General features: G+C 46.5%; 1 protein-coding gene across 1 annotated transcript in view; it reads right to left on the reverse strand.

Annotated features, from left to right (window-relative positions):
• LOC144684600 (polypeptide N-acetylgalactosaminyltransferase 17-like) overlaps positions 1–12054 on the reverse strand; it is a 500196-nt gene that overhangs the window by 130122 nt on the left and 358020 nt on the right. The window lies entirely within an intron of this gene.

Genomic DNA, 12054 nt, shown 5'->3' on the forward strand with positions numbered 1-12054 from the left:
GTGAAGACATTTCTCAAATCAGTCCTAAATGGCCAGCCTTTTATCCACAGATGATAAGGACTAGTTCTAGCTTCCCAAGCCAGCGGAAAACAGCCTCTCAGCATCAACCCTTTCAAGACCTCAAACAATTTTATACATTTCCATGAGATCACCTCTCATTCTGTTAAACATCTGGGAATACTGGGCCACTTCTACATGATGGCTGGAATTTTACACCACTCTGCATGTATAATAATTTTCATAATATTTTTCTGGTTTATTGTGAAGTAGTTTTATGGGGCTAAGTGCAGTTGGGTCTGTGTATGATTTAATTACGTTTGGAGTCAAGTGACTGCAAGTTTGAAATCATCAAAAGAAGGTAGATGCTTGACATGCTAATGAGTAAACATGGATGCTGGCTTAGTATTTTTTTAGATAAATGAAGATATTTGGATTTCAAAGGGGCCTTAGTCTGTTTACAACTAGCCAGATAAACAAGGCTAAGAAACGTGTTTATTTTTCAAAAAAGGTTACTGACAATATATTGGCAACATAAAAGTTTTTATATTATGAGAAAGATACAGTTTCAAAGGCATATAGAACAACAGAATTTACATATTCAAAAGAGAGAAACATATGTAAAGGAGAATGAAAGGCTATGGGCAGAATATTGCCGTCGGCATGCGGGGGCGGGCCCGACACGCCGACGCATAAAACGACGCGCCATGAGGTTGGGCGTGCATCCCAACATCATCGCACATCATTTTGATATTTCGTTCGGTGGGCACGTGCTGGAGGCGGCTGCGTGCCCGCTGAACTGTCAACGGCCTAATAAGGCCGCTAAAAAAGTAATTGATGTCATTAACAACGCTGCCCATACAACCTTAAGGTTGGCGGGCAGGCGAAGAGCCCAAGCAGCCTTCGCGTTTTCCTGGAAACCTCATCCATTGGCGGGATGGGGTTTCCTGAAAGTTTCATAAAATAATTAAATAAAGTTTGCAAAATGCACAAATATGTTCCAGCTCATGTGATAATGCGAAGGCTGCTTGGGCTCTTTGCCTGCCCACCAACCTTAAGGTTGTACGGGCAGCGTTGTTAACAACGTCAATTACTTTTTTAATGGCCTTAATAGGCCGTTGACAGTTCAGCGGGCGCGCAGCCGCCTCTGGTGCGTGCTCACCGAACGAAATATCAAAATGTGACACTGTCACATGAGGGAACACGTTTAAATAATTTTTTAGTTAATTTATTGAAAAGTTTCATTATCAACTTATCTCCCTGAGGCATCTCTGTGCCTCAGGGAGACTGCCGCACTCTTACGCGTGCATGGGCGAAAGAGTGCAAGCCCCGAATCTCTCTCCTCCCCTCGCCCGCACAGGTAGCGTTGAGCCCTTTGGAACGCCCGCGTAAAATGGCAGCACACAGCCGATCGTAGGTGGCGATCGGCTCCGTGCCCGCTCTTGCCCAGCCCGCTTGACATAGGTAAGATTCAGCCCTATATGTCAGAAGGCTATGTAAGATCTAACAGAAGTGTGCAAAATAGTCTTAATGAAGCCTCCAGCATTTGTGCATAGGTCTGCTATATAACAAAACTGAAGTTGTGGAAAAGCTATTTGGAATTCCACTGTCAAATGGGTATTGTGTTAATTTGTTGGTTCTGTTTTAAGTCTAAAATCCATTTTGGACCATTGCCTTAAAGGCAGTGTAACTGGGAGTCAGGTTAATTAGGAATTTTAGGGGTTATTATGGCACTAAGTAATTGCAGTCTTATGTACGTGCTTGAACTTTTATATTTTGTTAATAAATATTTTAATTTAATTTTTGAAATCTCTAAAAGTCTTGGTGGACTTATTACTTCTGAATTCAGTGTACACATCTCGCATGATGAAGGCGTGAATTTTCAGCTCAGTGGTCGGGCGCGATCGGCAGGCCCGGGAGTGGTTGGGAAACAGACCGCCGATTGTGATCACCCCCTAACCATGATTTCAAACTGGCTGGCCAATTAACGGCCAACCAGCATGAAATGCATGCTGAAAAGCTTAGTGTAACTGGGGTAGAGGCAGGAGGAGGTTGGGGCGCTTCTGACTTTTGCACGTGTCCGCTGACCGAAACATCGTGCGAGTGCGGGATGACATTGAGGCACTCGCCCGACGTCAACTCGCGTGATTTCACGCCCAATCGGGTCGGGCGCACGCCCACCTGATCAGCATAAAATTCAGCCCAAAATCATCAGCTATCTCTGCTGCTTGTCTTACCATTTTAACCCTCTATTCCTCCACATGAGTTCTCACTACCGAAGGAATTGAATCTTTAAATTCTTCCAAAAAAATTAGTTCTCTAAGAGCTGCATATGTTGTCTCCATCTTTAATGCCCGTATCCATCGGTCAAAATTACTTTGTTTTACTCTCTCACACTCAATATAAGTTTGACCAGGCTCTTTCCTTATTCCTAAATTTCTGCCTGTACACCTCAGGAACCAACTCATATGCACTCAAAATAGCCTTTTTTTACCGCATCATGATCCACCGACACTTCTTTTGCCAGTGAAGCATAAACCTCATGAGCTCTACCCACTAACCTAGACTCTTAAAGTAATGTCCAGTTTTCTCTTGTGGGCATTTCATACGTTTCGCTATCTTCTCAAATGAAATAAAGAAGGCCTCAACATCTCTTTCTTCAAACTCTGGAAGAGCTTGCACAAATTTAAACATCTCCCCACAAGATTTTAGGTTTTTCATTATCAGAACCTTCCTCAGCATCTGAGATCTCTTTTTTAAAGTCTAGCTTTTTAAGCTGGTATTCTCTTTCTCTTTCCTTCTCTCCCTCCTCCATAAATTAACTTCTCCCTCTGGAGGTCCCGTTTTTGCATTTCCATTTCTCTTTGAACTACTCTCTTTTTCTCTTTCTTTTTCTGTTGCCTCTATTTTCATTTCCATTCCTTGTTCAAATTCAAGCTTCTTCATTTGTAACTGAAGTCTCACAACCTCCAGCTGTGACTCACCAGTGTCAGGTACCACTTCCAATTTCAAATGTTGTGCTATCACTTCAAGTATGACTGCTTTCTTTGCCCCTACAGGTAACCTTAACTGCAACTTATCCACCAATTCTGTTAACTTTGCCCTTAGCTATTTATTGTAACCCAATCAGAGTTATATCTTCTACTTCCAAAAAGTAGTCATGGATACAGCCATTTTGCAGATTCACCACTTTAAAATCCTTCACACCAACTCTTGAATTCAATGTGCTTCTCGTACTCGTAGCCTTAAGATTCACCAACTCCAAACCAATCAAGGAATTCAACTATCCCGGACGAGCCCCCAAATTTGTTATGATGTGGCAGGTTATGTGCGCCAGGCGGACCAAATCCACAAGGGAAACTTGGGGATGGATTTTGAGGTCGGTGGGCAGGCTTGGTCGGCGGGACCGGGAGCAGCCAGGAAACGGCCCACCACCCGCAATCAGCCCCCGACCGTGATTTCACACTGGCGGGCCAATTCAGGCTCGCCCAGTGTGAAACGCGGCTCTTCACTGGTCGGAACTCTTCACTGTCGGCCGCCAGGTCCAATGACGACCTGGCAGCTGGTTTAAAAATGGCCCAGGCAGCCCCAGAAAGGCTGCCAGGCAAGGATATCTGTTCTGTGTTGTCTTGATGGAGCCGGGTGCGGCTGGAGACACCAGGTGAGAGGGCAGGTCGTGTGGGCACTCAGCCCCCTGCTTTTCGGATGAGTGCCTCATGGTCCTACTGGAGGAGGTGGCTACCAGGAGGGATGCCCTTGCCACCAGAGATGGGGGGAGGAGGCCACCGTACCTTCCAAACAGGGCATGGAGGAGATGGCAGCACTGGTGAGCAGCCATGACGTGGTGCGGCACACATGGGTGCAGTGCCGGGAGTGGTTCAATGACCTGCTGCGCTCAGGAAGGCTGAGTACTGTGTTGGCATGGGTCAGTGTGCCGAAGTGTTAAGGTGTGGCCATTCCCCCTGTGGACCTCAGGGGTGCTAGAGTCTGAGTGCAAACTGTCAATAATGCCGCAGCTGGTCAAGGAGGTGAGCCCTGGCTGCTTGGACTGAGAGGCTTGCGGCTCAGAAGTGCCCTGCGAGTTACTCCTCAGCTGGGGTTGGCCAGGCTGCAATGGCGTTGCAGGTAGAGAGTGGACTAATCCATGCTCCTCTTCCTTTCAGGAGAAGAGGAGCCATTTCCAAGCAGAGAGGTCACGTACAGATGGAGGCCCGTCCAACCTGCTGCTGCTCACCAGGTTCGAGCAGGATGTCCTAGAGCTGGAGAGCCGGCATGCTCCCCATGCAACCGGGCGTGGAGAGGCGGGGTTGCCAGAGGAAGGTAAGAGCACAGTGCACAGAGGTGAGAGTTTCGTATTGTGCAACCATTCTAGTGTAGTCTCTTCATTGATGGGAGCCTTGAACCTGGAGTCCCCATTGATCATTGAAAGACGATGGCACCATGATGCAGATCTCCATTGTCTAACCAGGGTGCCTGGCATGCACAGTGACAGAGTGATGACTGTAACTAATGTCCTTATTCTCCCTTTTAGAATTGCCAGCACGCACTCGCTCTCTGGACCTTAAAGGATCACCCCTGATGCCAGAGGACCACCGGGCTTCACTTGCACCTGCGTCACACCTGCTCTCTGAAGCAGGCGCCAGTGCATATACCAGCACCTCGGTGGGCATTAGATCGGTGGCTAGGATTTTGGTGCACATCGGTGAGGGCACTTCACGCTCACCTGAGCTGCAGGTGGAGGCAGAGAGTGCCCAGGGTGCTGGCAGTCGAAGGACTGCTGGGGACCAGGATGATGCTCAGTCAAAGGCAGATGATGAGTCTCTGGAGTCGTCCATTAGGTGGCAGAGGCTGGATGTCAGTGGGATGTGCGGGAGGATCTGGCGGAGATCCATGAGGGTCTGCGTGCCTTCTTCTCCATTGTGGAGGGGTCCATGTGGAACGTGAGCACCACGTTGACCCTCATGGCCGAGCACACTGCCTCCTCCATGGAGAGAGTGGCGGCTCGCATGGAGAGGCAGCTCCAGGAACAGAATCAGGGGTTCCTGGGGTTGTGCCCAGACCTGCAAGCCCTCACACAGGCAATGACCTCAGGTGGTCAGTGCCAGTGTGGGAGATGGATGAGGCACCCAGTGCCCCATCTAGGTGCCCATCCATCCATGGTGAGCAGGGAGGTCCTGAGCGACATCATGTTGGCGCACGAGCTGCTTGTCATCTTTGTGGGCTCCTCTCAGGACACTCTGGATGATGGCAGCAGCTCTTCCGCCCCTCTCCCAGTGATCGTGGCATCTGAAGAGGCTGCGATGATTGGGGAGATGCCAGCTGTGGCACTGGCCACTCCCTCCGAGGCGGGGCCAGCACAGGCTCCACTGGCCAGAGGACAACTGCCAAGGCCATCAAGGCCAACAAGACACCAGAGTCAGCTGGCTGCCTCCACTGCCGGTGCCAGTGAGTGGGTGGGGGTGGGGGGGGGGGGGGGGGGGGGTGGGGGGGGTCACTAAGACGTAGCGCTCACAAATGTAAGTTTAAGGCACCATGAGCATGTGCGGGTAGTTCACGTGTGATTTTCTGTTCATTTATGTTTGGTTTATATGTCTGTTGGTTTGGACATCAACACCAATAATTGTAATGTCATTATGATTTCAATGTGATGATAATATTAAACTTGCTTTGGTTCTAATGGCCTGAATAGGCTTCACATTTTTTCTTTCTGGTGCAGGGTACGCTAGTATGTAGTGCTGGACGTGAGTAGCTGGATACTTTATTGCACAGGCATTGAATGGACTTTGGGTGCAAAGGAAAGGGTCTTTTCAGCCATCCGAGATGGAGGAGGCAGCCCTGGTGTGGGGTTGAAGCTAATCTTTGGTAGCCTAGCTGAAGGAGCGTTGGATCAAGGTGTCCCTGGTGTCCCTGCCTCCCTGGAGGTTACCAAGGTCTACCTCCATGCCCTCAGCATTCTCCTCACCATGCTCATCTTCTGTCTCACTACTGGACTCCTTATCTCTGGTCTGTGCAGCTACGTCAAGATCCTCTTCCTCCAGTGGGTCCTCCCTTGCCAGTGCCATGTTGTGGAGAGCACAGCATGCAATCACTATCAGCAATATCCACTCTTGGGGGTATTATAGTGCTCCCCCTGAATGGTCCAGACATTGGAAGCGCATCTTCAGGAGACTTATGGTCCTCTCTATCACCGCCCTTGTGGAAGCATGACTCATGTTGTAACACTGCTCTGCCTCTGTTCTTGGGTGGCGGAGAGGGATCATGAGCCACCTTTTCAGGGGATAGCCCTTGTCAGCCAGCAGCCATTCATCCAGTTGGGCTGGAGCGCTGAAGAGCCTCGGCACCTGGGATTGTCTCAGGATATAAGTATCATGAGAGCTGCCAGGGTATCTTGCACAGACTTGCACAATCTGCATCCTGTGGTCACACACTATCTGCATGTTCATGGAGTGGAAGCCTTTCCTGTTGATGAAGGCTCCCGGCTGACTCACTGGCACCTTGGGGATGGCCACACGTGCAGTCGATGGCACCCTGGATGCGGGGGAACCCAGCAATCACTGTGAAGCCTCTGGCTCGCTCTGCCTGGCTGGCTTCGTCCATACGGTAAAGAATAAAGGTCAGTACCCACCTGAATAGAGCTTCTGTCACCAGCTTGACACAGCTATGGGCAGCTGATTGGGAGACTTCACATAGACCCCCCACTGAGCCCTGGAAAGAGCTGAAGTAATAGATGTTGAGGGTCACTGTGACTTTCAGAGCAACTGGCATGGGGTGTCCACCCACACAGACGGAGCTGATCTCAGGGCCGATCCTCTGACAGATGGAGGTCACTGTCTCCCTTGGGAGGCAGAGCCTCCTTTGGCATTGCACCTTGGACATATTGAGGTAGCTGAATTGCCGCCTGTAAACCCTGGCAGCAGGATAGTGGCGTCGTCTGCAGCCCCTTCCGCCTTGGACTTCCTGCTGGCCCTGTGCCCCTTGTGCCTGTGCCTCTCCTCTCACAGGTCCCTCCCCTGGAAGCTGTTCGGGAACACTGTGCCCAACAGAAGCTCCCCCAATGGTGATGGCTACCCCCACCTGTTCAACCTCCTGGCCTCATCATTGCGGCTCCCCACAACTCTCGCCAGGGCCTGCCTGACTGGGCTGACAAAGCCGCCCTGATAATTTTTGAATCTGGCCTCCATCATGGGCTGCTACACTGCTGGTGGCACTGCTGGGACTGGAGAGCTACCAGCCATCTGATTGGCCAGCAGCTGTCGGAAGCGGGACATCCTTCCAGAAACACATTCTGGCTATAGTGGGGCTGGACAGGAACAGGACACCCAAAGTACAATGCTTCTCTGTTGCGCTACAGCAACAGTAGGGGTGAGTTGGACCGTCTATCCTACTGAATCATAAATGTAGCTTTTCCGTTTGTGTATATAACTGGTGTTATAGATGAGGAACTTTCCAGGTTAACCTAATGCCATCAGCAGGTGCCATTTATATTTGTTATTTGCACCATGCACCTGGGAAATACTCTCTCAAGAGGATATAAGAACATAAGAAATAGGAGCAAGGGGAGACCGTACAATCCCTCGAGCCATTCAATACGATCATGGTTCATCTTCTGCCTCAACTTCACTTTCCCACCCACTCCCCAAATCCCTTGATACGCTGAGAGGCCAAAGATCTGTCTTTCTCAGCCTTAAAGGACGTTTGGTATTTACAATGGCAGTGGCATTGCTTCAGATGGCTCTGTGGCCATTGGCATACCCTGTGAAGTAAACTGCTGTTTCTTCGTAATGTGAGCAAAAATTTGGATTGACATTGTGCACATACCTCCAGGGAAAAGACACATCAATGCAGTGAGCTATCTGTGGTTTGTGGAGTAACCCTTAGATCTGTTTGTTTGTCATACTGGTCCAAGCTGTAGCTGATGAGAGTCTGGCTGGTATTATTGCAAACATCATTTTTAACTAAATTATATGACAATTTAAATTATAAATAATTGAACGTGATAGGAGGAATTTGCATAATCTCTCTGAAAAATTCCTGACTACTTGAATCGACGATTGTGTGGAAAGAGAGGGCCAAGCTTTTCAAGCACACATGCGTAATATATTACCATTGCTGGAATAAAATTTAAATATATATATTTTCACTGCTTGGAGTACAGAAACAACACCAAATGTTTGAGCTCAAACAGTGTTTGAAGTATAAAAAATTGATTGCACCTGTAAATTTTCATAAAATGAATCATACAAAATATTGCTTGAGGCAGTAAAAATATTTCTTCTGAAAATGAAACGGCTTCTATGTTAAAGAATTTTCATTAATGCGTTTTAAGTGCTAAGTATTTCAAGATCTACTACTTGAGTGAATGTACGCCCTAAGACATCAATGGTGTCGTCAAAATGTAATTAAAGCAAATTGAAATTAAATCATTTCTAAACTTAAATAATTTTTTAACATCATTTTCTCATCTTTTAAGTCCCTGATGTCAGACCCCATTTCCCAGTTGGAGAGGCAGGCAGCCAGTTGATTCAACTGGACTTGCAATGCTACTTCTGTGCTTGCTTAAAGTTTATGACAATGGAGATTGCAGGTGACCTTCTGAGAGGAATCATGCCCATGAGCCTGTCTCCTACGACTCTGTGAAACTCCATTTGTCCATCAGTCCTTCCCAAATAACCATTTCATTGCAGTTAAACAACACTGACCAATTCTTAACTCTGTTTTTTGGGTGGAAACAGATCAGTATAGCAGGCTGGGAGTTCTGGCTCAGAATGTGCCACCCTCTAACCACCGATGTCAGTCCACCATGATCCTGGAGCAGGCTGGGAAATGGATTAGCAGCGCGCCTGCTCAAACCTGGTGGAACCCACTTGCGATATGCAGACGAGGCTGCTCTGATATAGTTAAGGCTCTCTTTCAAGCTTGTCTTCTACTGGGTGAAGGGACCACTTCAGGCTGCTCATGAGAGTAATAAAATACGCTTTGCCAATGGTTTTTGTGTGACCAGAGTAGTGCTCTCCGCTCCACCTGGGGTGAGGTGGAATACTCTCCACCTGCCTGGAAGAGGGCAGCTCCAACAATATTCAAAAAGCTCGACACCATTCAGGTCAAAGCAGCTCACTTGATTAGAACCTCATCCATCAGCTTAAATATTCACTGCCCTTCTGGCTTTAATTCTCCAAACTGCCTCTGGTTCTGCCTTTCAGAGGAGTCACAGGATTTCCTGTACTCCTGATCAAAGCGATGGTTCATCATGAAAATGATTCAGGCCTCATGCTGAAAGCGTGGGCAGGGCATGGCAGGTGCCTTTGACCACACTTTGCCTTCTTTACACATTAAGTGAAACCACCCCCCCGACCCCATGTGAACAGAATTCTCATTGATTCACTTAGGGCATTTTGACCACTGTGAGCAAAAAAGGTAATAATAAGCAATTGCACAGATGAAGAGATGATTAACGCATGGAGTGCATAATTTTATTACTTACTTGCAATAACAGCATGACTTACAAAAGTTAATCTACCTAAATTATCTTCTGACACCATTTCTTTCTGCCATCATGGCTTATTACTTTAGTGTCTGAATATATACCTGCAGCAAGGGAAAAAACAACCAATAATGGAGAAAGATCTGAGGCCATTTCCTGGGCAGTTACCTGGTAAATGTTATCAACACTGATACATAGTACTTTTCCAAATCATTACCCATAAGTTCTCAAATTCCTTTTAATAACTGAGTTTTGCTTTCTTACCCATGTCCTATTTTCACGAAGGTTAAGGGGTGCCAATGCTTTCAATCATTGTGTGTAGTGCTCTCCAGCATTAGGAATGAGCCCTAAAATTGTTCAGAATTACCAAGTATGGACAACTGGATCCCGACAGAGCTTTTGTTATTAGCTGAGTTTGTCCAATTTACATCAGATGTGATTTTGCATGCCAACTCTGTCTGCTCCCCATAAACTTATCTCCTTGTTTACCTACATAATATGTGCCAAATACTCAAGGTAAATGACCACAATGTAAAGGATTCAAAATCTGCAGTTTCCCATAAAGTCACCAATAAATCAGAACCATGGGAGGAGACTTTCGGGGGAAGTGAACACCCCTGTAACTGGGAGTTTCTTCGATGATATTAGCCCTAGTGATTCAGGAGGAGAAGAGAAAGACTTAATCACGCACACCATCAAGCTGTTAAAATTATTTTTAGTTCAAACATCAGCACTACATAAATACTGTGGCTGCAAGAGCAGCTGAGAGGCTGGAAATTCTACAGTGAAATATTCACCTCCTGATTCCCCAGTCTACAAGGCACAACGCAGGAGTGTGATGGAATACTCTCCACTTGATTGAATGAGCGCAACAACATTCAAGGAGCTCGACAACATCCAGTACAAAGCAACTCGCTTGGTTGGCAGCCCATTCACCATCTTCAGTCCCTCCGCCACTGACGCACAGTGGCAGCAGTGTGTACCATCTACTTGATGCACTGCAGACCATAAAACCATAAGATGTATGAGCAGAAGTAGGCCATTTGGCCCATCAAGTCTGCTCCGCCATTCAATGAGATCATGGCTGATCTGATAATCCTCAACTTCACTTTCCTGCCTTTTCCCCATAACCCTTGATTCCCTTACTGATTAAAAATCTGTCTATCTCCACCTTGAATATACTTAACGACCCAGCTTCTACAGCCCTCTGCGGTAAAGAATTCCACAGATTAACTACCCTCTGAGAGAAGAAATTCCTCCTCATCTCTGTCTTAAATGGGCGACCTCTTACCCTGAAATTATGCCCTCTGGTCCTAGACTCTCCCACAAAGGGAAACAACCTCTCAGCATCGACCCTGTCAAGCCCCCTAAGAATCTTATATGTTTCAGTAAGGTCACCTCTCATTCTTCTAAACTCCAAAGAGTACAGGCCCAACTGACTCAACCTCTCCTCATAAGAAAATCCCTCCATACCTGGAATCAACCTAGTGAACCTTCTCTGGACTGTTTCCAATGCCAGTATATCTTTCCTTAGATAAGGGGACCAAAACTGTTCACAGTATTCTAGGTATGGTCTAACTAGTGCCCTTGTATAGTTTTAGCAAGACTTCCCTATTTTTATACTCCATTCCCTTTTAAATAAAAGCCAACATTCCATTTGCCTTCCCTATTACCTGTTGAATTTGCATGTTAGCTTTTTGGGATTCATGCACAAGGACTCCCAAATCCCTCTGTGCTGCAGCCTTCTGCAGTCTTTCTCCATTTGAATAATATTCAGCTCCTCTATTCTTCCTGCCAAAGTACAAAACCTCACATTTTCCCACATTATATTCTTTCTGCCACTTTTTGCCCACTCAGTTAGCCTGCCTATACTCCTCTGTAGACTCTTGTGTCATCCTCACCACTTGCCTTCCCACCTATTTTTGTATCATCCACAAATTTGGCGATTGTACATTCACTTTCCTCATCTAAGTTATTAATATATATTGTAAATAATTGAAGCCCCAGCTCTGATCCCTGTCGCACTCCACTAGTTACAGGTTGCCATCCTGAAAATGCCCTCCTTATCCCAACTATCTGTCTTCTATTAATTAGCCAATCCTCTATCCATGCTAATATACCACCCTCAGCACCATGTCTTATCTTATTAAGTTGCCTTACGTGCGATACCTTATTGAACGCCTTTTGGAAATCCAAATATATTACATCCACTGGTTCCCCTTTATCTATCCTGCTAGTTACTTCCTCAAAGAATTCTAATAAATTTGTTAGACATGATTTCCCCTTCATGAAGTCATGCTGACTCTGCTTGATTATATTATGTAAGTCTAAATGCTCTGCTATTACATCTTTTATAATAGATTCTATCATTTTCCCAATGACAGATGTTAAGCTAACTGGTATATAATTACCTGTTTTTTGTCTCCCTCCTTTTTGAATTAGGGTGTTACATTGATAGTTTTCCAATCCTCTGGGATATTTCCAGAATCTAAGGATTCTTGGAAGATTACTACCAGTGCATCCACTATCTCTGTAGCTACTTCTTTTAATATTCTAGGATGCAACCCATCAGGTCC

The sequence above is a fragment of the Cetorhinus maximus genome, chromosome 9 (assembly GCF_964194155.1).
Source record: "Cetorhinus maximus chromosome 9, sCetMax3.hap1.1, whole genome shotgun sequence".
In the NCBI taxonomy this organism is placed as follows: Eukaryota; Metazoa; Chordata; class Chondrichthyes; order Lamniformes; family Cetorhinidae; genus Cetorhinus; species Cetorhinus maximus.